Raw genomic sequence first — 27,431 nt, forward strand, 5'->3', positions numbered from 1 at the left:
ATATTAAAAATCATGGGGTCAGAAAATCCTTTGACCTCTGAAAAACCTAGAGATTGTTTTCGCTAACTAGGAGTATAGTTATGAAAGTGTGTGTGATCTATCGCCCTGATTATTGTGTAATTTCATTGTTGATCTATTCACTTGTAACTTGTCTTTGGTTACCTAATTTCTACTAAATTTTGGACTATAATACATATTTCAGGTGCCCATGCAAACCCAAACAACAGCTTCTTAAATCATTTAACACTAAACAATACTGGAAGAGAGTGTTGTTAAGACGGATTTCTGAACTCTGACCTGATTGGCAGAGATTCAGAAGGTCAGCCTAGTTTCTTCGAACAGGGAACCTTCTGGACAAGCCAGACCAATCAATGTAGCATTGATGGCGGTCTAGACTAGGGTCTCATTACAAGTTTGTCGGTCCTGTAACAATGGTGCCGGTAAGACTACTGACACTGTTGCTACTGGACCAGCACACTACGAGTCTGTGAGCGGCTGCCGTCTTGCCCGCCAGACCTGACAAGGCGGGTGGGATGGCACCAGCTCGCAGACTTTCACGGAAGCACCAGCACCGTTATTAACGGTGCCGGTACTTCCGTCAGCCCCAGTCCCACTGAGTCCTGTGGGACTCAAATGGGAATGAGGATTTAAATTTTTACGGCGCCTGACTTCCCGGAACGCCAGGGTCGTAATCCCCTGGTTATCTTACAGAAAGGCAGGCGATGGAAAAATTCATGAGTCCCGTGGCAGCCTGCCAGTTTTACCTGCATAGCTACTGCCGGACTCGTAATGAGGCGCTATGTATCAGGAGGGGTGAGAGTGATCGAAGACCCATAATGTGCACACACAGTAAACAACACCACAAATAACTCTCAGTCAGGTGTATATATCAAAAATAGATATACATCTATGAAAACCGTTTTAAGTCAAACACAAGATGAAACTCCAGTAATATCAACAATTTTAAAACAACCTTATACTAGTGAACATATACACACTAACTGTTATCCTAAACCAATACTAAGCAAGTATGGATCTGCAACCTGTAACAGAAGAGGGTCAGACAGTGCATATATACTTCTGGTGATTATTCAGAAATCACAATAGGCAGTCCAATCCATACATAGTGTAAAGCCTTGTGCTCAAAAGTACGTTTACTGCGGCAGCACTTGATCGTGCGTTAAAGTACAAAATGTGTCTCTTCTAGGGGCTGTGGTGTCCCAGGATAGGGGGTGAGGCGATGAAGAATAGAGTTCCACTTTTCAAAGAGGGTCTCCACAAGTGGGCAGTGCGATTTCCAGGAATTGGGAATAGGATGGTAGCTCAGGCTACCCTAACTAAGGTGACTAGGGGGTGGGGGACATTTGTGCATAAAAGTCTATGGATGCTCCAGGGTCCACTGGTAAGTGTTGCAAGTACTCACCGACCCTCGAGGCAGTCGGGACCAATCTCCGCCTGTCAAGTCCAGTTTGCTCACAGTTTCAAGTCCAGCAGTTGTGTGTTTCTCTGGCTTTCAGGGGCTGCGTTCTGAGACTTCAGTCCACGGTGGGATAGTGGCCTTTTCTCCACTTCTGGGAAAGGATTGGGTCAGTTCCACTGCAGTTCGTCTTAGGGCACAGGAGGGCACAGCAACAACGCATCCACAAAGCGTGTCACCGCAGCAGGGCAACACACGTGCCGCGTAGACTCGGATTCAGGAAGACTCTCCTAATTCCTGACCTAGGAATGCTAGGTGTAGGAAAGTCGGCAGAAGAGTGTCTTCTACCAGGAGCTTATGGTTCCCAAAGACTCAAGTCAAGACTTCAGGCGGCAGTGATTCCAGACCAAAGGTCCCGCACAAGCTGGTCAGTTCACTGAGCAGTCCAGGAACACTTCCAAAGGGGCTCGTTTGCAGGTTAAGCAGGAGGGGCCCAGAGTAGTTGGTCCTACTACTCCAAAGGATTGAAGTGACTTTGCAAGCCATCTGTGATCAATGAGAAACAGGGGCTCAGACTGGACAACAGCGGGGTCAGTGTGCCAAACCTTCCAGTGGGTCTCCAGTGGATCCACATATCTGTTTCTTTAGTTCAGGATACTTGGATTCTTTAATAAGTTTGGTGAGAACTCAGAAGATTGACCTAGACTGGGTATAGAGTGACTTCTCGTATCCAAGGTTTGCTTCATGCCAAACCTAAGGAAAAAGAATGGGAGATCGGCTCACATTTAGCCATTCTAGACCTGGACCAATCGTGGACCACGGTGCTCCCATTCATCCCAGCACACCAGCTATCCTGGCACCCAAGCGGTGTAATGGAATTAGGCAGCTCCAGCTCACATCCTGGGCGCACACAAAAAAGGCAAGTAGAAACCCGCAAGGGTCTCGATTTATGCGGGAGACTGCATGACCAAATAAGGAATTTCCTGGGGAAGCCAAAGGGACAAAATGGCCAAAGGACAGAACAAAGGACTTTTTGGCATGGCCACTTAAGCACTGGCCACTGTCCTGGGCAAAATGCAGTAAACGCGGTTTGGACCATTGAAAAGAGTCAAAATGCTTTAAAAAGTAACTGCTGCTCCAGTTCTACCTGGGCACACGTGTGCATACACCAACAATCCTTTAACAGTGTCCAGGGCCTTACAAATTAAATAGAGATTGCAGTGCACTGTACTGGAAGATACATTGTGCACTGATAAAAAGTTACCAAGAAATGGCGACAAAGAGAAAGACTAAGGGAAACAAAGTCTCCCAGTACTGACAGTCTGAAGGACATGTCAGTTTCCCCTTGACGAAATGAGCAAAAGCCCATTGGAATACAGCAGAAGGCTGGCCTCCACTCACACATGTTATGATAGGATAGTCAGACAAAAGCAAACATTTGAAGGGTTTACAACTGGAGGGAAAATTATTTATAAATGGAAGACTTTCTTAACACTCGCCCCTCCCAGAACAAGGACAAGGGGAACAAATCCACTCCTGGATGGGTCTCTTGTTCAGGTTGAATAAACATTCTGGAAAACCGATCAGCATTTCTATGTTGGACACCTGGCCTATGCTCCACGGTGAAGTCAAACCCTTGCAGGCTTACGGACCACCTGAGCTACTTTGGATTCCCGCCCTTCATGTTCATGAGACACTTTAAGATCTTATGGTCAGTTTGCACAGTGAAGTGCGTCCTATAGAGGTAGGGCCTCTGCTTCCTTAGGGCCCACACAACAGAGAAACATTCCTTCTTCACTGTGGACCACCTGAGCTCTCTGTCCTTAAGCTGGCGACTGGTGAATCCAATTGGGTGTTTCTTGCCTTTCTCATCAATCTGTGATAGTACAGCACCTATCCTAGTGTCAGAGGCAGCTGTCTGCACAATAAAAGGTATTTTGTAGTAAGAGGCCCTGAGAACAGGGGTCTGGCACAAGCAGTATTTTAAGCCATTGAAGGTCTTCCCACAATCCTCAGACCAAGAGACATTATTGGGATTCTTTGGAGTTGTGAGAGTAGTCAGAGGGGCAGATTTGGTGCCATAGTCTGTCATAAAGTTCCTGTAATACCCAGTGCGACCTAAAAAGGATCTCACTTGAGTTTGAGTAGTGGGGGGTAGGCCAGTCTTGTAGTGCTTGTACTTTAGTGGGTTGAGGCTGAATCCTCCCTCCACCTAGTTCATGCCCAAGGTAGACCACTGATCCTTGGCCAATCTGGCACTTGCTGGCCTTTATGGTCAAGTGGGCCTTCTGAAGAGCATGCAACACAAATCTGAGGTGCATCACATGATATTCCCAGGTGGCACTGAAAACTGCTATATCATCCAGATAAGCAAAGCAGAATTCATCCAACCCATTAAGGACATAATTCACAAGCCTCTGAAAAGTGACAGATTACTTCTTTAATCCAAATGGCATTACCCTGAACTGGTAAAGGCCTTCTGGAGTTCAGAGTGCTATCTTCTCAGTGGCATGTTCTTTTAGGGCTATTTGACAATACCCTGCAGTGCAGTCAAATGTGATGAGGTTCTTGGAGGCACCCAAGGTATACACCAGCTCATCAGTTCTTGGCAAGGGGTGAGAATCTGTCTTGATAACAGCATTCTGAGCCCAGTAGTCCACACAGAACCTCATCTCAGGGGTACCTGCCTTTGGTCCCAAAACCACAGGACTGGATCAAGGACTACTGGAGGGCTCAATCACCCCAACATCCAACATCTTGGTGACTTCTGTCTTGATGTAGAGTCTAACCCTGTCTGACATTCTGTATCCTCTACTTTTGGAAAGTACATTATTACCTGTGCCAAATATGATGTTTGCACCAAGGTGTCAACCCAGGAGATAGGGAAAACAAGGGGTAGAATTGCCTCAGCAAAGTTCTCACCTCATCTTGTTGAGCAGAAGTCAGGTGAGGGGAAACTTTGACACCCTGAATGGCGCTGTCTGAAGGACTGCCTCAGAACAAGTCAGGAAGAGGTTCTGATTCCTCTTCTTCTATATCTGATGCCAAGAGCAGTGCAAATTTTAACACTAGGGATGAAAGCCTTCAGTCTATTCACATGGAACACTTTTGGGGCCTGTCCAGCCCCTCAAAGGTCTACTAAATAGTTCACCTCACCCAGTGGCTCCACTATTGAGTAAGGGCCTGACCATGTATGCTATAAAGCTCTCAGCCTTAAAGGGTTCATGATCAGTACTTGTTGGTAGGGTAACTTTGAAGTAAAGCCTTCTGGTCATACCAATGTTTCACCAGAGCTTGGCCCTCTTTCAACTCAACCCATCACTGGCCTAAGCCATCATGAGGACCATTCTCTTCCTTAGGCCCAGCACATAGTCCACTACATTGGTAGTGATAGGGGGAGTAGGCATCTCCCACCCCTCCTTGACAATAGCAAAGGGTCCCCTAACAGGATGACCACAAAGAGGCTAACACGGGCTAAAGCCAACCCCTTCTTGAGGTACCTGTCTGTAGGCAAAAAGTAGCATGGCAGGAGGAGATCCCATTTTCTCAGTTGGGGTTCTTCCAGAGCCCCAATCATGCTTTTGAGAGTTCTATTGAACCTCTCAACAAAGCCATTGGTTTGTGGATGATAAGATGAGGAAAACATCTAAGTGTCCCCACATTCTGTCCACATGGCTTGCATATTTGTGGACATAAAGTTGTTTCCCCTATCAGACACAACTTCTTCAGGGAAGGCAACCCTAGTAAATATGCCAGGCAAAGCTCTAGCAACTGACTTGGCAGTTACTGTCTTTAATGGGATTGCCTCAGAATATCTGGTAGCATGATCCACCAGCTCCAAGATAAACCTATTTCCTGAGGATATCTGAGGGCCAAGGAGACCAACAATGTCATTCCCTAACAATTCAAATGGTACCCCCACAACTGGGAGTGGTACCCATGGAGCTTGGATTGTTTAGCCACTTTTCCCAGATAACTGGTGCAACCGGGAGTGCACTGCAAGTGCTGTCAGCTGATCTGCTAGACCCGCTGCTCATCACTCCATTCCACGTCAAGTTATTATTCTGCTTCAATTTACAACTCTAATACTACTGGAACATCTCAAGGGTATATGGACTCAAATACCAATTGGACTACTTAAAGCCAATGCCAAAACTCCATTTAATCTATCATTTTTATCTTTTAGAGTAAGCCACGCCCACCTGCTAGTGTGACGCTACAAGAACATGGGTGCGTGGGCAACGTGTGCGCGCAACTGGGAGTGCACTATGAGTGCTGTCAGCGTGATGGGTGAATACTGAGCCAGGGACCCGCAAGACCTGGTGTGGTGGATCTCCCCATGCTGCGGGAGGGTCCGCTACACCAGGAGAACCTGTTTTTACGGGGGGGAATTCAAATTCCTTTTTTTTAAGTCGGGGTCACAGGCGAGTCCCAGGGTTTACAACTGTGGCCCCCAGGGCATGCCGAGGAAAGGACATGTGCAGGGACATCATTTGGGGTGGCCTGGGGTCTTGTTGGGCATCATTAGTGAGGAGTAGCTTGGGTGTCTAGGCCCAGCAAGCACCAGACCCACGTCTGGGCATACCCCTCCCACTCGGGGTGACTACAACAAAATGAGATCAGCGGCAGAGCACCTTGCCTGAATGGCAGTGAGGCAGTCAGGCCTGATGGAGGAGGAAGACAGCATAGAAGAAGGCAGGCAGCTTGAAAGAGAGCTGTATGTCATCCGTGCAACACTGGAAATAAGGGAAGAAAGTGGAGATCAGGTGGGCCAGAGGTGCCAGGTAGGTGTTGAAGAGACATGGCGATAGGGGAGAGCCCTGAGGGATGCCACAGGTAGAGAGTCTGGTGGATGAGAGAAAAGGACCCATTTGCACTTGGGACAGTCTGTTTGAAAGGAAGGAGCCCTGTCCATGATGCCCAGGGTATCATGCAGACGGTTTATGAGGATGGAGTGGTTGACTGTGTCAAAGGCAGAATAAAGATCAGGGAGGATCATAATTGAGGGAGTGTTAGAGTCCAGGTTAGAAAGTAAGTCTTCTTGGGTGTTTAGGAGAGCAGTTTCCGTGCCTCTTCAGTGTGAAAGGTCAGTTGGGGGTGACCAGCTTCTCCATAAGTTTACTCAAAAAAGGGCTGATAGAGATGGGGCGATAGTTAGACAGGCAAGAAATGTCAGCAGACAGCTTTTTTAGGAGAGGGTGAACACGGGAGTGCTTAAGGGGTTGAGGAAAGGAGCTAGTGGTGAATGAGTAGTTTCAGAGGTCAGCCAAGGCAGGGGCAACTGGTGATGTTCTCCTTGGTGGTTCTGGAGGAGCAGGGGAGCACCTCTTTAGAGGAGACTTTCAAAGAGCGGACAACTCTAGCGATCTCATCTGGTGCAATGGGGAGAAAGAGGAGAATGAGGGTGGCCAAGGCAGGCAAGAGAAGGGCGTGTTGTGGGGGTGAGCAGATGTCTGGGAGGACATGTTATCCACAGTTTTGGAGGAAAAGTGGGCAGCAAGTGCATACCAGAGGACCTGGGAGGGAGGAGGAGATTACAGAAGGCTTGGCAAGTTCCTTGCAGATTTTAAAGAGTTCAGCCTTGTTATTGGTGGCTTCAAAGATCCAGGTTTGTACGTGAGCCCTCTTCTTAGAACAGATGGAGATAAAATATTGCCTTTGGTGTATTTGGCAGGCCAGTTTGTCAGAGAATGAGCTAGATGCCTTCTACTTCCGCTCTGCAGCTTTGCACTTGCCATGCAAAGCAGCCAGGTCAGGGTCATATCAAGAGTTGCATTTGGAGGCAGGCTTCCTCCGGATCCTCATGTTGGGGTCAAAGATGTTCATGGTTTTAGAGATAGAAAGGGAGGGAGCAGAGGAGGGATGAAGGATGAGGAAAATGCAGCAACTGACACACGCTTCATTGGTTGAATGACAGAGAAGGATACTGGCAGTGTGGATGGAGGCATCAAGGGAAAGCGAGGTCAAGGTGGGAAGAGAGGAGAGAATGGTCAGACCAGAAGAGAGGGGTAATATGAGGATTATAGAGGGCAATGTCTGTTCAGATGAGAGCATCCAAAGTGTGTACGGCAGAGTGGGTTGGGTCAGAGAGAAGGATAGTGAGGGGAAGAGAGTCACAGAGGTCTCAAAAGAGAACAGTTGCCACATCAGGAGACTCGAGGTGGATGTTAAAGTCCCCAAGGAAGAAATGTTTGGGGTAGGAAGCAAGAAGAGACGAGGACAGGTTGGACGATTCTGAGAGGAAGATGGAGGTCGGTCTGGGGGGGCCTGTAGATGGTAGCGAGAGTAAGAGAGAAGATAGGCGAGCAAGAAAGCCTGCAGACTAGGCATATAAACTATGGGTAGGTTTGAGTGGGGATGATGGAGGCGGGATCCCACTCAGGGAAGATCAGATCCACTCCTCCACCAGGCCAGGAGTGCCTGGGATTGGACAGATTTGTGTAGCCCTCGGGGAGAAGAGTGCCAAAAGCAAAGACAGAGCTAGCCTTGAACCACATCTCAGTGAGACCAAGGGTGTCACTGTCAAGGTCTTCAAGCAGGTGACAGATGTCAGGGGAGTGTTTGATAGCAGAGCAGGAATTGAGGGTGGCTAAGTGAAGCTTGTTGCCCCCTTTAAAAGATTTGCGAGGGGGGGCACAGGGGTGATCTGGCACAACTGGGGGGTAGGGGCAAGGGCGGGTGAGGGATGGAGGGATGGCAGGAGAGAGGGGAAGTTGAAGAAATATGGAAGATGCTTGTCAAGAAGGAGGAGGTTAGGCTAAGAGCCCTGGGCCAGGATATGACTTTAATTGTGCAGTTGGAAGATGCAAAGTGAGCCAAGAGCACTAACCATCAGGTGCTGCTGCCTTTAATGGTTGAGAATGAGTAAGGGGAGAGGACAGAGACCATGTGGGGAGTCCATAAATCAGAGGAAGGAAAATCAGAGAGAATGTCAGTGATAGCCTGTTTGGAGGAGGCATTGATGCAGTTGTCTGCAATGGGCAGACCAGGTTTGGAACTAAGGAGTGCCTTTTGTATTTCTTTCTTCCAGACTTCATGAGAGAGGGACGATAGGTGATGGAGAAGCAGTTAGAGAACATAGGGTAGACAGAGAGCACCATGGGTGCAGTGACTAGTAAGGGGTGGGAAATGAGAGAATAGCAGGGGAGAGGGTCAGAAGCACTATGAAATTGTGGAATATCACCAGGTGGCCAGGCGGACAATAATAATGAGCACTCTGGAAGTGCCCAGAATTGCAAATCAATAATAAATTGGAAAGGACACCTGCATTCGAATTATGCCAGAAAGCATTCCAAAGCAGTACAAATGGTGGAAGCACAGTTGGACGCAAACATAGGTTGAATTATGCCAGGATGCACAGTTGGAAGCACACCAAGAATAGAAAAGATTTTTCAATTATTTGTTTTCTTTTTTTAATTTTGAAGCAGGGCATTAAGAAAACAGTAGAAAATCAGTATGAGGCACATAAAGATGCATCATACAGATGGTGCTGAGATTAGAGGTTAAAGATTAGACAGGTAGGAACGGGAGCAGGTGATGATTTGAGCAGTTATTTTGTCCAAGGAAGGTGGGAGAGGCAATTTGATCGAAATTGCTCAACAGGGCAATTTGAAGTTTACTGAGGCAGACAAAGCATAGTATGAGAGGGTGCAGTGGACCAGCATGGTGCCATGGTTGTGGCTGCCACAGCTGGACAGGTCAGTTCAAGGTCCTAATAGTGGGACTTGTGGAGGGGGCAAGCTAAGTCTACCAGCTCTTTGAGTTAGTTAGAAATTAAAAGCAGCAGCCAAAGTGAATTCTGGTGGGCACTAGTCACAGAGGAGACTGCAAAAGAAATTACAAGTGAAGGCGGCGGCCATGTTTGAGGTTACAGGTCATGAACACAGACACTGAGGCCCAAATTGACCATGGCAAGGATACAAACAAATGCAAACCAATTCAGCACACAGGCGGCATTGTATGAAACAAACGCTCAAGTGGCCTTTGTGGATGTAATTAGGGCCGTTTCTTTCATTTTACAAAAATATTCAGGAATTATACAAAAAGACACCTAGAGTGCCATGGATGTCACAGGATGGTGTTACCTCTGCTCTGTAACAGGCTGTCTCATGTGTCGGCTCAAGTCATGCAGGCAGCTGGATCAGTGCTGTCATCTCCAGGCAGATCAAAGAAAGAGGTAGCCATACAGGGGGTTAAGAGCCTTATAGTTGACATTGCAGAGGGGGCTGGCTAAGTCTGCCCGCTCCCTGTATTGGCTAGAAATGAAAAGCAGCAGCAAATGGGAGGTTGGGCGGGCACTAGTCACAGAGGAGACCGCAAAAGGAATTACAAGTGAAGGTGGCGGCCATGTTGGATGTTGCATTTTATGAACACTGACACTGTGGGCCAACTAGGCCATGGCATGGATACAAACAAATGCGAACTAATTCAGACCACAGGCTGCATCGTATGATACACGAGCTCCAATGTCCTTCGTGAATGTAATTAGGGCCGTTTTTTTCATTTTTCAAAACTGTGTAAGAATTATGCAAAAAGGCGCATTGTGGGTGCAAGAGGATGATGTCACCTTCACTCTGCAGTAGTCTGTCTCATTGTATCGACTCAAGTCGTGAAGGCAGGTTCGGTGCTGCCATCTCAAGGCAGATCAACGCTGCACATAACGAGTCCCACTACTATTCCATACATGCCAACATTATGTGACCAAAAATATGTGGGAATCTTAAAGTTTAAAAAATATTGAAAAAAATCGAATATTTGCCACTAAATCGGTAGGCGGTAGGACTGCTTAAAAAGCAGTATCCTACCGCCTAAATCGGTAGGGTTGGCAAGTAGGTAGCAGGTGCCGGAGAGAGGGCCGCTGCGTTGTGCAGCTATGCTGAAGAAATAGCATATTGCACTTGCAGGCCAGTGGAAGTGGCGAGACTCAGGCAGGCCGGGGCTGAAACGTGCGGGCTGCTAAATCCAGGCCAAAAAAAAAACAATGATTAAAAAAAAAAAATAGTCAATATTTGTTGCCACTAAATCGGTAGGCGGTAGGACTTCTTAAAAAGTGGTATCCTACCGCCTAAATCGGTAGGGTTGGCAAGTATGCCATTCTCCACCTCAATTCAGCTCCATACCCGCAACTTTGCGCCAGTTACACCTCTTTGTAGGCAAACCACCAGCTAACTCCATAACTTCCACCACCCTGAGACCAGCACTGCCTATCTTGGTAACCTCATAACCTCACATGCTTTACTACTAACACTGTACACAACGAGGCTCACCACCATTCTCTATTGCAATTTAACCCTATATTTGCAGGTAGGCATCAGTGTCTTCCCTATAGCCAACCCTGCTAATACTACAACTTCACTCACCCTGTGACCTCTATCTATTGTTCATTCTTAAAGTCTCACATGTTTTGATTTATGTTTACTGTATGAACTTTGCGACCATTATTGTTTATTTTTGAAATTGAATGTGCCTGATTTGTATTTTCCTTTGAACATTCTACATTGATAATACTATTATGGCTTTATCGGCCCAGTGTACGCTGAACTGACCTACCACTATAGCTGCTTCCAGCTTTTACTCAATTATAACTCCTTGGAATTTCCACTGCACCTCAAATTAGCCTAGCTTAATAAGTGCCTGTACGACCATTGAATTTGTAAGCACCCGAATGCATGCTGAACTAGCCTACCTCAGTTACCACCTTCTTCCAGCATCAAACACTACCACTGAACCTACTTGACCAGTACACACCACTCACTACACTTGCCTGCTAAATCCGGCCTGCTTAGCATCCGCATTGCCTCTGCACCCTTTCACCTGTAGGCTCCGCCGTCCTACCCACCAGCTGTCTGCACACTAGCCCTACACTACTACATTATGTATATATCAGGCATCTACACAGTCCTACTCAGGACCATTCTCTACCTGATCCGCATGACTAGTCTTTCAAGCCCACACATTTCACCTACCCTCGTCACATTTGCACAACTACCTAACAACATGACTCCTGTCCACTCACCGACACCCAACGCCTATATCCAAAACCTACCCAAAATGGCCAGCCTGTGCTGCCCCACCTCCAGAAACCTCAGACTCCGCACCATGCTTCCCAAAATGTTTGAACCACTCACCAGTTCCACGCTCCCTACCAAAACAAGAAATACCAGGACAACATGGCCACGAGTCAAACCAACCAATCTTCCCGCCAACACCCCCCACCTCTCTCAAACACCCACACCCAAGAATGTCCAACTGGACAAACTAGCCGATACTCCCAATTACAATCTCAATAATCAAACCTCATTGGAAACACCTACTGTGAACAATATCCCACACATCAGAGGCGCCCTAATAAATGCCCGATCTATAGCAGCTCACCCCACAGAAATAGCAGACCTCCTACAGCTAGAAAAATTGGATTTCCCAGCCATCACTGAATCCTGGCTCCACACTGCAGCAGGTCCCGCCCTCATGCTAGCAATCCCAGAGGACTTTGTGATACTCAGAGTTGATAGAACGAAAACCCGAGGCGGAGACCTTGCCATAATCGCCAAAACTAATCTAAACACAAGGCTCGCCCCATCTAAAAAATCTAAATCCTGTGAATCCCTCACAGCCAAATTGGCCATCACCAACTTCCAAACCCAAAATAGCCATCTTCTTTACAGACCCCCCGGTCCCCTGGGATTATTCGAGTAGGACCCTACTACAATCCTCTCTGATAATTTAAAAAAACACTTCCCAAAGCCTTCTTCTAAGCAACTTCAACCTGGGATATGAAGACCCTAAAGACCAGCATGCCCCTCTAATCACTGGCACCCTGGAAGAATTAGTTTTCAATCAGAAAGTGACCCTCCCCACCCTCAATAAGTAGCGGACCCTCGATTGGGTGGCTGAACATTACTGCCAATGCCCCATCAACTCCATCTCTTTCCAGCCATGATCTGACCACTACCTCCTAACCTTCTCCCTCGAGGCCTCAACTCCGACTCCCCCCAACAACCTTCTGGCCCCCGATATTCTCCACAAAATCTTGTCCCTCTTAATCTTTCAACCCTGAATTCACTTACTGAAGCCACTGACCTCCTCACCCTTGTTAATGAATACAAAAAAATAATGACATCAGCACTAGACTCTATCGCCTCACTTAAACTATGAAAGAGTAAACCTAAAAGGCATCTGAACACATGGTTCTCCCCATACCTGAAATCACTTAGACTCAAAAAATGAAAGAGTGAACAGACATGGAGACAATCACCTTCTGAAAACAACAAGATCAACCTCAATAAAAATAACCTCCCTCTATAAGAAAGAAATCATTATATTCTAGCCAAGCAAGAATCCTACATCCAGAGAAACTCACAAGCCAACTCCAGAATAAAAGAACCTTTCACCATCCTTAAAGAGTTGGAAACCCCCTTCCCAGTCCTAGACATGTGCATGAAGGACAAACATTGGTGCACCAGTATCGAAAACACCCTCTCCAACAAAGTAGAAGCCTTCTAGGTCAAGATCACTAATAAAAAATAAACTCTTATCTGCCCAACTCCCACATCCAACATCCCCCTGCCTAATCAAAAACCCACACATAAACCCTAACACCACTTTAGCTTCTATGAAGTATCCAACTTAGAGGTTGAAAAAGTCATAACCCTTACCCTCAAACCGTCAAACTGCCAAGGTGATCCATGCCCCTCGCAAATCTTCAAAGATGCAGCTAGAGACCTATCACCCTTTATCTCGAAGCTTATTAGCTCCTCCTTTTCTACTGGGACTATCCCCAGCAACCTCAAAGAGTCTTTGGTTCTCCCACTTCTCAAAAAGCAATAATTGGATCCCTCTATACCCACCAACTACAGACCCATTGCCACAGTCCCCTTCCTGCTTAACATTTTAGACAAGGTAGCATATCTTCAAATACAGCAATACTTAGAACAAAACTACCTCGTTGGAGAACGCCAGTTTGGCTTTAGACCACAACATGAGACTGAAACAGTGCTGATTGACCTTAAGGCACAAATTGACACTCTTAGAGACAATGGTATAGCCGCTCTGCTACTACTCCTTGATCTATCAGCGGCGTTTGATTTAGTAGACCATAAAATCCTCTGTAACCAGCTGGACTCGGCAGCCTACTTCTCGCGAGAAGTTATAGGCTGGATACAATCATTCCTAAACAATAGGACTATGCGCATATTTTTTACCTCAGCATCTGCCAACCCCATCCTCATTACCTGCGGGATGCCTCAGGGATCATGTGTTGCCCCCACTCTGTACAATGTTTTCACAAAGCCCCTTTTTGATGATCTTGATGGTCTTGGTGTATCACCTACACCAATTATGCTGACGATACCCAGATCCTCATACCGCTGACCGGAGATTGTGAAAAGGATTTGGCCTTGGTGAACAGGGTGTACCCTATCATCCAGGCATGGATGGCCTCTCATGGTCTTTTCCTGAATGATGACAAGACCGAGCTCATAATCCTTGGCACCATCGCTACAAGGAGACTTGAAAATTCTGTTCTTCATACACTATCAATGTAGCCAAAGACATCAAAACTCTAGGTTTTTACTTAGACGCCACCCTCTCCTTCAGCAAACAGGTCAACTCCATGGCCTTGTCTACAGCCCACATGTGTAAACTAATTAGAGCGGCTAAGCCATTCCTCTCTACTAGCAGCTGTACCACCCTGGCCAGAGCCCTAATTTTGTCAAAACTGGATTATTGCAAAGCCCTATACCTAGGGGCTGACAAAAACCTCACAAACAAAATCCAGATTTGACAAAATAAGGCTCTTAGAGCAGCACTGAGCATCCCCAAAAAGTACATATCTCTGACATAAGGAGATCCAGCAACTGGCTCAACACAGTGGACAAGATCTTACTAAAAGTAGCCTCACTCACACATATGTGCCTTAATAACGCAGCCCCACAATACCTCATAGACAGATTCAAGAGACACTCCTCCAACCAGCCTACCAGAACCGCTAACCCCAGCCTCCTTACGGTGCCCAGATTTAAACGTGTCAAAACCGGAGGAAACAGCTTCCCAGTGAAAGCTGCCCAAATTTGGAACTCCCTTCCTCCAGCCTTAAGGGTAGACCAAACATATCCACACGTCATGCTCAATTACATTTATTGGATCAAGGAAAACAATCGCTAACCCACAGTCCACCCGAGCTGAACATTTTCCTTATTGCTCTCTTTGCGCCCTGATAACCCTGGGTCTGGCGTGCATTATAAATAATAAAACAAACAAACAAACAAATAAAGGGGCCTAATCTATCCTGGGCAGTATGAATAGCCAACTTAGTGAAGCCCGATGCATGTACTCTGGGTCAGGCGTCATGCCATGCAGGATGTCCAAATGCATGCTTCCATTTCAAAGAAAGATAGACACATGAACCGCAATATTTAATGGTCTTAAAATAGAGGTCTTATGATTTGTCTATCTGTACCAGTTGGCTTGGTGGTCAATCTGGTAACAGGCTGAGAAATCAAATCCCTGTATTGTACAATGTTCAGGAGCAGTTAGTTGCCATTCATTCATATTGGCTGTGTAACAATTTCCTACAGGTGTTTCCTGAGGCACAGTGATTGGTTAATTCCTTGATTCTTGCCCCTGTCATTAGGATACATTTTAAGCCTGCATCCAACTACAACTCTTCATATGAATTTGACCTTTCTATCCTTAAGCGCAAGTGTAGTGTGGCAGAGAGGAAATGGAGGGCATCAAGCACACCCTCTGACAAACCTGCCTGCTGCTGGCTCCAAAGGCAATGCAGACTCTCTGTCCTCCCTAAGAAGAGAGCCTATATCCAAGCCCGCATCTGGGCAGCCTTTAACAACTCGGACAAAGTTTTCAAAATCTGCAAGGAGCTGGTCAATCCTGCTGCAGTCTCTACCTCTCCTGTTCCCTGCCAGGCCCTTTGCACGGCCTTGGCATCTCATTTCACCACTAAAACTCAGGACATCCTGTCCAATCTTACTCTCCCTCTTCTTCCTCTCCCTCTACCTCTCCAGGCCCCTCTCTGGCCAGTTCTCACCTTTCTTTCTACTCTCCCCTCCTGTTCACTCCCAACAATGTTTGGAGACGATCTATGAAGGTCTCATCAAAGCAGGTGCTCCCCTACTCATCCAGAACCATCAAATTCTAAATCGACACCCCTGTTTCAGCCTTGTCTGTTTTCTGCAATCTATGTTTTGCCACTGGAATCTTCCCATCCCCCTTAAGGACTCCCTTGTGCACCCCATTCTTAGGAAGCCTTCTGCCAATCCTTCCTCTCTGGCAAGCTATCGCCCGATCTCCATTGCTCCTTTCCTGGGCAAACTCCTGGAAAAGCTGCCCGTTTCCTAACTTCATCTACATACTGAATCTGTTGGTTGTCTCTATGACCACCAGTCTAGCTTCAGAGCAGCCAGAAGCATGGAAAATAATCTCCTGAACACCTGTGAAGACTTGCTCTTGAATGTTGACTCTAACCTTTCTTCTATCCTCATTCTCCTTGACCTATCCTCTGCTTTTGACACGGTCAACCATGTCATCCTGCTCAATCATCTCCGAAAGAACTTGGGTATGTCTGGTCCGGCGCTTGCCTAGTTGAACTCCTGTCTCACTGATCGACCCTCTCATATTTAACTTGGGTCTTTCCTCTGTTCTATCTCTCTCTCTACTTGTGGTGTTCCCCAGGAGTCTAACCTCTCTCCCTGGATATTTAACCACTGCCTGGCATCTCTGGCCCACCACATCTCTAACTTCTGCTCTAAATTTCAGTGACATAACACCCAGCTCTTTTTCAGGATCCCCTCTGCCTCTACTGCTCCTTCTCTCAACCAGACTTTCTATCCGCTATTCAGGAATGGTGTGCCTCCAATGATCTCTGTATTAATGACAGTAAGACTGAGATACTCCTCAATGGGACTCCTGCTCCCTCCTTCCCTCTCTCACTCTGGCCGCCCACCCTGGGCACTCTACCTGCTCTTTCAAGTGAGACTAAGAAGAGTGGGGTCATCTTTGACTTCATCCTCTCCTTCTCTCCTCACATCTCTGATGTCTCTAAGAAGTCACACTATCATCTGCACCTCCTCAGAAGTAGTCTTCCTTTCTCACTTTCCCCCAGAATCCCACTGTTTCCAGAGCCCTGGTGTTCGCTAGTCTGGATTACTGCAACAGCCTCTTTCTAAATCTGCCTGCCTCCACTCTTCACTCGCTATTACTTACCTAGAACAGGACTGCAAGACTTGTCCTTGGCCTTGAGCCCAGGGATCATATTTCTCCAGCTTGGAAATCTCTCCACTGACTCCCTGTGGCTGAGAAGATAAAGTTCAAGAGCCTATGCATCGTCCACAAGGCTTTCTAGGGCCAGTGACCACACTACATCCAACTTTCTCTTCCTGAGCATCTTCCTTCTCGAGTCGTCCGATCATTCGCCTCCAACTCTCTGATGGTCAGACGCTACTCCAGTCAGAGAGTGGTGGGTAGATATTTGTCCTCGACTGGAGCCTCCCTGGAGAACAGACTTCCTGCATCTCTCAAACTTGAGCAGGACCACCTAAGTTTCTGGAAGCAACTCAAGACCATCCTTTTCGCTTCCCCTTTCTCTCTCCCTCTCCTTTGCTGATGTCCTTATCTGCTGGGCCTTCTGGTTACCTGTCCACCCATTGAACTTACGGGACCAGGCTCCTGTACGACGGGTTGCCTTGCACTTCCTCCGGGCATCCCAACCACTTAAGGGACTGTATCTGCAACCCTGCAGTCCCCTGATTCTATGCACTTATGAGCAACCTCCTGGCTGCACTTACTAGTTACTTGCACTCTCTCCTCTCCCCCTCTCCCTTGGCACTTCTCCCACTACATCCCCCCTGCACTTGCACAATCTGAACAACACAAGTCCTAGCATGATCATTGTGCTGTCCTCCTTCTGTCCTTCCTTCCTTGTCTTGTCGCACCTTGTAGTGATACACAAAATTGCAAATTTGCCAATCAGGGCTTTAGATGACAGCATTAGCCGCTGAAAGCCAATAGTTTATTCAAAGTATGTGCCAAAAATGCTGACAGTAGTCTGTTGTAGCACTTCCATTACGCAGTAGTGAGCTACAAGGAATATGCAGGCCTAGTAGGGGTGGTAGGTCACATTATGCATTGTAGATAGACAGGCAGGGCGAAGGCCGCAGCTCTGTAGCTAATAGACATTATTGGAGTGTTTGGAACATTATGGCACCTATATAGCGCTTAGATAGCCAATCTTAAGCGCTATGAACACTAAGCTATGAGTGCATGCCTTTTAGAGCTTGCTCACATGGGGTTAATTCATCTCGGCTTCTCTTAGAATATTCTGCCTTTCTAACGGTAGCCGTGCATGGCTTCGTAAACAAATCCTCTTTCTCTGGGAAAGCACTGATAAGACATTCCTGAGCTTTCGCGCAGATGGGCTCCAAGTAGGGAGGGGCACAGAAAAGGAGCACAGTGGAAATTCACAGAGTTGGGTTTTTCCATGAGCAAGCCTATATTTTGCACAGGGAAAGTTCTGGAACTGTGCGTCATGGACTGACAGCACGAGATTATAAAAATGCATACCCATGTGACTCAGGTGGGAGATCGATCTGTGGACTTGGTTCGAGCAAGATCAAGTGTCCGGAATCTGTGGCTCTGTCGGCACCCTGTAGCGCTGTCCTCTGAGCGGGGCTTGTTACAGCTAGCTTATGAGGGCCAGGGTCTCCCAGTGCTGATTGAAGGGGCGTAAGACTGTCAGGCCGATTCATGGAATAATTAGCGTGGCGCAAGTGGGCAAAAACGTGCGAATCGCAGTGGAATAGCGAAAATCGCAGTGCAAGTGCGAAAATCGCACGAAAAGCAGCGCACATCGATTCATGGAAGGCCATGCGCGAGAAAACCAGCGGATGTGCGAAAAAAATGTGCGCGGCGCACGTTGGCGCACAGGCCATCTAACTGCATGCGCCAGGCCACAGCGAAAATCGCACATAGCGCGGCGCACGCAACAAAAGTAGGCGGAACACGGGCGTAACACTCGGAATGGGGAACAACTTGCCAAAACGTGGGCGTCACGGGGGAAGTACAGGGCACAAGTGCGCGGAACGCCAACACGCTCGCCTACAACACGTATTCATGGAATAGAATAGGGCAAAAAAGCGCACGCTCAAACCAGCGCACAGGCACAAACACGACCGCCACAAGAAAGCAGGCGGTAGCGTCTCTGCGGCTGTAAGAAATGTGCGCCAAAAGGTGCGCCAACAAATAGCACCTATATACTGCCATGATGAATGTCCTACACTGTGGCCCTCCAGGACAAATGACGTGCAAAGGGGTACCCACAAACACGGACACCCGCTAACCAAAAATACGTGTTTGTGTATACCGGGGTGCACGGGAAGTCTCACACGCGATTTGGCCGGGTACGTGTATTTCAGTGGTGCGCGGGAAGTTCCACACGCGATTACATCAGGGTACGTGTATTTCAGGGGTGCGCGGGAAGTTCCACACGCAATTTCATCAGGGTACGTGTATTTCAGGGGTGCGCGGGAAGTTCCACACGCGATTGGCCCAGTGCGAGCAGGGTACGTGTATTTCAGGGGTGCGCGGGAAGTCTCACACGCGATTTCATCAGGGTACGTGTATTTCAGGGGTGCGCAGGAAGTTCCACACGCGATTGGGCCAGTGCGAGCAGGGTACGTGTATTTCAGGGGTGCGCGGGAAGTCACACACGCAATTTCATCAGGGTACGTGTATTTCAGGGGTGCGCGGGAAGTTCCACACGCGATTGGCCCAGTGCGAGCACGGTACGTGTATTTCAGGGGTGCGCGGGAAGATACACACGCGATTGAGCGGGGTACGTGTATTCCGGGGGTTCGCGGGAAGTCACACACGCGATCTGGCCTGGGGGAGCGGGCTACGTGTATTACAGGGGTTCGCGTGAAGTTTTCCACGCGATCGGGCCTGGGGGAGCGGGATACGTGTATTTCAGGGGTTCGCGTGAAGTTTTTCACGCAATCGGGCCTGGGGGAGCGGGCTACGTGTATTTCAGGGGTTCGCGTGAAGTTTTTCACGCGATCGGGCCTGGGGGAGCGGGCTACGTGTATTTCAGGGGTTCGCGTGAAGTTTTTCACGCGATCGGGCCTGGGGGAGCGGGCTACGTGTATTACAGGGGTTCGCGTGAAGTTTTCCACGCGATCGGGCCTGGGGGAGCGGGCTACGTGTGTTACAGGGGTTCGCGTGAAGTTTTCCACGCGATCGGGTCTGGGGGAGCGGGCAACGTGTATTACAGGGGTTCGCGTGAAGTTATTCACGCGATCGGGTCTGGGGGAGCGGGCAACATGTATTACAGGGGTTCGCGTGAAGTTTTTCACGCGATCGGGTCTGGGTGAGCGGGCTACGTGTATTTCAGGGGTTCGCGTGAAGTTTTTCACGCGATCGGGCCTGGGGGAGCGGGCTACGTGTATTACAGGGGTTCGCGTGAAGTTTCCCACGAGATCGGGCCTGGGGGAGCGGGCTACGTGTATTACAGGGGTTCGCGTGAAGTTTTTCACGAGATCGGGCCTGGGGGAGCGGGCTACCGCGCACGAAGAGTAGGTAAGCCTTTGTCTTTCAGATGCCGGAATGCAGCGCGAGGCGTTGGTGACAGCCGATGGACCAGGTAAGTGAAGCGCTGTCACTGAAGACCGTAGTGCTAACCTGTTCTTTCCTGTCTTTATAGGTGTTGCTGAAGACTGGATTCAGGATGGTAAGCCTTTTCCCTTAGGCCCAGGATCAGATGCAGAAGACACGATGAGCGTTCTGCGGGCCTTTCCTCGATTTTCACGCTGATGTGCAGGATTTTCACGTGCCAAATCACTCCGTATCAAGCTGGCCACGCGAAAACACACGGAAGACCACGCTCCTGCCCAGAAGGCCGAATTACTGCCCCCCAGTGCCCCGAGCAGCCTCCCACGTGCCATCTGCTGCTGCCTGCCTGCCTGCCTGCCTGCTGCCACCGTGCCCTGCCATTTGGTGCCTGCAGGTGTCCAGTTGCTGTGTCCACCCCTGCTGGAACAGAAGACTCCCGACTCGGATAACATCGCTCCACAGCCCAGCCCCAGGACCCTGTTGCCCACCCACTCCTGCCCCTGGGGTTGCCATGTTGGGCACATCCACATCTGACCCCAGTGGCAACCCCCGGCCAGAGGGGCAGAGGGGCACCAGCTTCACTGCCACCGAAGTTGGTGTCCTGGTGGAGCAAGTCCTGGGGCAGTATGATGCCCTCTTCGGATCGTCCTGCGCCAACAGGGAAGGACGGGAGAGGATCTGGGCCGACTGTGTGGTTGCCATCAACGCGGAGGGGGTGGCAACCCGCACCATCCAGAAGGTCAAGAAGCGCTGGGAGGACTTGAGGTCCAGGACCCTCATGAAGGCCCAGCGCCTCGTGGAGGGGGGCCGGGGCCGCATGAGTTCCATCCAGTTGAGGGTCCTGGAATGCGCACACCCAGCGCTCCACGCCCAGGTCCTTGAGAGGGAGACCCGTCTGGAGTTGAGCGGTAAGTGGCCAAGCATTGCTGTGTGAGACAGGGCATGTTGCAGTGTGCTGGTTGTCTGATACTTGCCTGCATGTGTGACATAGGCCATGTATGCATGTATGTGTGCAGGGACATCATGGGAATGCATGTGCGACCTGTAATGTGTGAACCGCACGGTTGTTGCATGTGTTTGAATGCGACATGGGGAGCCCTGTGCAGATTGCACACATGAGAGCATGGCAGTCTCTGTTCCTGGACATGGGTGGGGGCAAGGGATGGGTGCTGATGCCAGATACATATGTGGTATCCATGTCTGTGTGCCTGACCTGCGTGTCTGTGACTTGTGAGTGTCATGGATGCATGACACATGTCTGTGACAATGTACAGATTCACTGATGCAGCCTAGTCATCCTTGTATGCACTGTGATTGGGGTGTACGGGGCCAGATGGATGTGACTGAGGTGAAGTGTGTGCATGTGATAGGCATGACCCATGATGCATGTGAGTCCCATTACATTGTATGATTCGAGAGTCCGTTGGACATGCATTGAAATGTCCATGGCACGCACCATGACTGTCACTGTGTGTGTTTTGCCTGGACTGACACATGTGTTGTGGTGTGACATGATGGAAGTGTACTTTGACAGTGGCACTCATCTGCTATTGCTTCCTGTCTAGGGGACCATTGTACAGTACCCTGATGCTTGTGTTCTATGTCTCCCTCTACGCAGCGGCTAGTGAAGGAGAGGGCGGAGACGGCGCTGTGGAGCAAGGCGGCGGGGATGCCCCCACGGCTGCAGCGGAAGGGGTGGGGGAGCCCCCACAGGGGCCTGCTATGGCGGTAGACGGCGAGGAGCCATCCAGGTTGGTGGTTTCCACAGAGGAGGAGGAGGCCGCCACTGAGGCGCACATGGGGCCTGGTGGGGGCATCCATGCTGGTGCAAGTGGTGCAGTCCAGGGGCAGGGGCAGGAGGCAGCACAGGTCACCGTGGAGGGGCCTGTGCATGTCGCTGTCCCTGAACCTGTGGGTGCACCACCTTGCACCAGCAGGGATGCCCCGTCCCAGGCCCGTCCGCAGGTAGAGGGGATGTCCATGTCATCTGACTCCCCTCCACCTGCGGACGAGGGGACCCCTGGCCGTGTGGAGAAGGTCCTGATTGGGGTCGCGATGCGCACGGCTGTGATTCGTGATGCCGTGCGTGCTTCCCAGGAGGAGCACGCACGTCATCACGAAGAGCACCGTGCCGATGTGGCCCAATTGGGATCGGCCATTTTCGGGGGTTTCCTGCATGTGTCGGCCAATCTGGCTGCCCTCTCCTCCTCTGTGGAGACTATACGCCAGTCGTTCTCCTTGCCGTCTTCCGGCCCAGATGCCACCAGGGCCCCCTGTGGACCTGCCCTGACCAATGCAGCCAGCTCGGTGGGGATCCCATCCCTGCCACAGTCGGGAGTCAGAGGTCCAGCAGGGGTGGACAACACAGCAACTGGACCACAGCAGATGGAGGATGTGACGGCATCATCGGGCAGGGCATGTGCACGACGGCGTCGGTGGTTTCCATCATCCTGGATGCCGTCGTGCTGGCAGAGGCAGTGGCGTTGGAGGCAGCAGCAGGCTCGACATGGGAGGCATCTTGGCTCGGGGCCATCAAGATCAGAGGGGCAGGCATCGGCCGGAGGGCAGGAGAACCCTGGGATGGTAGTGTCTTCCGTGTGGGAGCAGTTGGTCCAGCGGATAGGTGCGGAGCGGCAGCGGGCGGAAAAGGAGCGGCTCACCATGGTCAGGGCGGAGTTCTCCATGCGTCGGGCGTTGAGGCGGGCTGAGTGCCTCGAGGAAGCTCGCAGGGAGTTTGAGGTGAACATGGGGTTATCCCTGCGAGACCTCGGGGCCAGGACAGAGTCCCGCCTCCAGGACATCGATATGGAGTTCGATGATGCCCTGGCCGGCAACATCACAGAGTGAGCCACAGGACTTGCCCGCTGCCATTGTATATAGTTCTTTAGTTAGTTAGTGTTAGGTTTCCTTTATTTTTTGAGATTTTTTTGGACCGCTCGGACAATGGCCACTTTTCTGTATATAGTTTTTTTATTAGGTAGTAGTAGGTTTCATTTATAGTGTTGGGCTCATGGACCCTGGAATATTCTTGTGTATAGTTGGATTATTTAAAATACATTTTTTTGATTTATATTTGTGTTCACCATGAGGCAATGGTTTTTCCTTTTTTTTTTCACCATGATTTTGCTTTGGACAACATTAGTTTTTGGATTCCTTTGTTTTTTGGATTTTTACATTACTTATCGGACATGGACAATTTATTTTGTTATCCCCATTGTTGTATGTTTGATTAGTTTACTTCATTTTCTTCGAGAATACATGTTTTTATAACTTTCTTTTGTGGTATTTTCTCATTGGTTTCATGCATGTCATGATATGGGTTTTGACATTCACTTGCACCCATTGTGTATGTGTGTGTGACGGACATGTGTTCATTTACATACTTGCCATTGGGGTTGTATCATGTAATTCCATTTGCTATGTGGGTGGATGCAATCCTTGGCTGGGTGTTTGTGCTGGGTATGCTGCCCATTACTGCCATGATTGTGTATCGTCACGACCTGGGGGCAGGGGGACATGGTTGGGGGCCTGCTGGCAGGTGCCCCACAGTGCTGGGGGGAAGGGTGCAAGGGGACATGAGTTGGACATGGGTGGGGGCCTGCTGGCAGGTGCCCCACAGTGCTGGGGGGTGGGGGTGGTGGGGAACATGAGTTGGACATGGGTGGGGGCCTGCTGGCAGGTGCCCCACAGTGCTGGGGGGTGGGGGTGGTGGAAGACATGAGTTGGACATGGGTGGGGGCCTGCTGGCAGGTGCCCCGCAGTGCTGGGGGGTGGGGGTGGTGGGGAACATGAGTTGGACATGGGTGGGGGCCTGCTGGCAGGTGCCCCACAGTGCTGGGGGGTGGGGGTGGTGGGAGACATGAGTTGGACATGGGTGGGGGCCTGCTGGCAGGTGCCCCACAGTGCTGGGGGGTGGGGGTGGTGGGAGACATGAGTTGGACATGGGTGGGGGCCTGCTGGCAGGTGCCCCACAGTGCTGGGGGGTGGGGGTGGTGGGGAACATGAGTTGGACATGGGTGGGGGCCTGCTGGCAGGTGCCCCACAGTGCTGGGGGGTGGGGGTGGTGGGAGACATGAGTTGGACATGGGTGGGGGCCTGCTGGCAGGTGCCCAACAGTGCTGGGGGGTGGGGGTGGTGGGTGACATGAGTTGGACATGGGTGGGGGCCTGCTGGCAGGTGCCCCACAGTGCTGGGGGGTGGGGTGGTGGGTGACATGAGTGGGGGCCTGGTGGAGGGTGCCCCTGCACTGCTGGGGGGTGGGGGTGGTGGGAGACATGAGTGGGGGCCTGGTGGAGGGTGCCCCTGGTGGCTGGGGGGTGGGGGTGGTGGGAGACATGAGTGGAGGCCTGGTGGAGGCTGCCCCTGCACTGCTGGGGGGTGGTGGTGATAGGGGACATGGGTGGGGGCCTGGTGGAGGGTGCCCCTGGTGGCTGGGGGGTGGGGTTGGTGGGAGACAAGGGTGGGGGCCTGGTGGAGGGTGCCCCTGCACTGCTGGGGAGTGGTGGTGATAGGGGACATGGGTGGGGGCCTGGTGGAGGGTGCCCCTGCACTGCTGGGGGGTGGGGGTGGTGGGAGACATGAGTGGGGGCCTGGTGGAGGCTGCCCCTGTACTGCTGGGGGGTGGGGGTGGTGGGAGACATGCATTGTTGATCAGTAGTCCAAGGTGACATGTGGGTTGGCTGGGGGGCATGCCCAAGGTGGATGGGCTGCCTGCGGGACATGAGCAGGGGTGCAGGGTAGTCCCCCATGGTGTGGGCTGCCTGCAGGGGCCGTGGAGGTTGTGGAGCGTACACCTGGGAGGACCCACACGGCCAATTCACGTGTAGTACTCCCCAGAACCCCTGAAATACACATTCCCTGCTGAAATCACGTGTGGAACTTCCCGCGCACCCATGGAATACACGTACCCTGCTCGCACTGGGCCAATCGCGTGTGGAACTTCCCACGCACCCCTGAAATACACGTACCCTGCTTGCACGGGCCCAATCGCGTGTGGAACATCCCGCGCACCCCTGAAATACACGTACCCTGCTCGCACTGGGCCAATCGCGTGTGGAACTTCCCGCGCACCCCTGAAATACACGTACCCTGCTGAAATCGCGTGTGGAACTTCCCGCGCACCCCTGAAATACACGTACCCTGCTTGCACGGGTCCAATCGCGTGTGGAACATTCCGCGCACCCCTGAAATACACGTACCCTGCTCGCACTGGCCCAATCGCGTGTGGAACTTCCCGCGCACCCCTGAAATACACGTACCCTGCTCGCACTGGCCCAATCGCGTGTGGAATTTCCCACGCACCCCTGAAATACACGTACCCTGCTGAAATCGCGTGTGGAACTTCCCGCGCACCCATGGAATACACGTACCCTGCTCGCACTGGGCCAATCGCGTGTGGAACTTCCCGTGCACCTCTGAAATACACGTACCCTGCTGAAATCGCGTGTGGAACTTCCCGCGCACCCCTGGAATACACGTACCCTGCTGAAATCGCGTGTAGAACTTCCCGCGCACCCATGGAATACATGTACCCTGCTCGCACTGGGCCAATCGCGTGTGGAACTTCCCGCGCACCCCTGAAATACACGTACCCTGCTGAAATCGCGTGTGGAACTTCCCACGCACCCCTGAAATACGCGTACCCTGCTTGCACGGGGCCAATCGCGTGTGGAACTTCCCGCGCACCCCTGAAATACACGTTCCCCGCTTGGCGTTTGCTGTTTGCCAGCCCGGTGAACTGGTCCAGGGATAGCGCAGCCCTTTGCGATGATTTAGCGATTTTGATGGCTTTTCCTTGCGCGAGGGCGTTCTTGGGGGCGTTACTGGCGCTGCTGCAGGGTCGCTGCGATTCTCTGCGCCACGGCTGGTTTGGGAGCCTAAAATCCATGAATACGCTGTGCGCGGAAATCGGTTTTAGCGCACGTGCCTGGCGCAGACAATCGCACGCGGACACTCTGCGCCAGCCGCTTGCGACACTTTTCTGCGAAATTCTATGAATTACCCTGTGAGTTTCTCTATGTTTCTCTATATTTTACATTTCTCTAAATGTTGTGCTTTGTAATTTCTCTAACTTGAATCCCAAAATGTTGCTGAAATTCACTGTTTAGAATAAATACTAAAACTTTTTGAAGGTGTCATTTGTCACCAGCATGAGTTCACTGCTTGGCACAATAGAACCTGTATTTTGGGCTGAATTGGGTAATTTTTGCTCCCAAGGGCTGGTCCCGAGGAAGATTTGCTCAATATCAAGACATTTGGTGGCAGCGGTGAGATTTGTGCAGAGCAGTGCCTTGCTGTGAAATGACAAATTGTGTGAGAGAACACAGTGCAGAGTGAGGAGCAGGCTGTCGCATTTCCTTGGTGGTCTCACTGCAGCTCTGAGACACAAAAGACAGCAACGTTGTGTCGGCTTGCCGTGGCCGATAGCTTGTGTGGTTAAGACTGCCTTCAGTAAATCAGTCCTGGCTGACTTATTTCTTGGGAATGGAGCCAGGGAGCACAAGGCGATAAACAAGCTGGAAATGGCTATGTTTAAAGCGCTCCGATGAATGGTCAAGAAAGATTTATGTTCAATTAGGAAAGAATTTTATCATGCGGTTTCCCCAAGTTTAAAGTTGTAATTTGAAATGCAAAGTGAGACGGAGTTCTCAACTCTATTCTGTCATGAGGGCAGAAAAATAGTTGCGAGGATTTGACATGCAAATTGTGAAAAGTAATTCAACCATTGATTCAGCCCCAGTGTGCTAGCGAGTGGGGGGCTGTAATGTAAGGAGGCGAAGGTTCGCTTTTTTAAATGTACGCTTTTGAAGTGTTGACATTCCTGAAGATAACGTGGGAATGAGCCATGTTTAGGAGAAAGAGTAACATCTGTGTTGAGAGCCTAAAGGGTTTGTTTTTTGTGCAACTGTAAATTCCATGTGCTGGTGGTGTATTCTGTTTAAAGGAAACACACTAAAATGACTACATTGCATTTTAGCTGTGCCATGCTTACAATGGGTGAGAGACTCACTTAAAAAAGGAAGTGAGTGAATGGTATTTGGATTTTCGATTTTTGTGTATTGATTTGGAATTGCAGAATCAGTTTGCAATGGTTTGGGGGGAAAAGACAATATATATTTTTCTAAATTGCCCCTAAATTGCCCCTGGAGTATTTTGACTGTTCCCACGCTATTCCATGGATTTGTACTGTTGCGTTATAAGTGATGTATGTTTTGGAAATAGTGACCTGTTGACTGTGATACATGGTGAAAAATGTTGTTGGCACATTAACAGCCCACAAACCATATAGAGTGTGGGTTGCTCTTGCAGAGGAAAAACGTTCAGGGAGCTGCACTACACATGACATGTTTTAAATGCACTGAAATAAGTGGTATATTCTGGCAATGGTACAACAGAA

This window comes from Ambystoma mexicanum, chromosome 3q (assembly GCF_040938575.1).
Source record: "Ambystoma mexicanum isolate Mex_15411 chromosome 3q, UKY_AmexF1_1, whole genome shotgun sequence".
Taxonomy (NCBI): Eukaryota; Metazoa; Chordata; class Amphibia; order Caudata; family Ambystomatidae; genus Ambystoma; species Ambystoma mexicanum.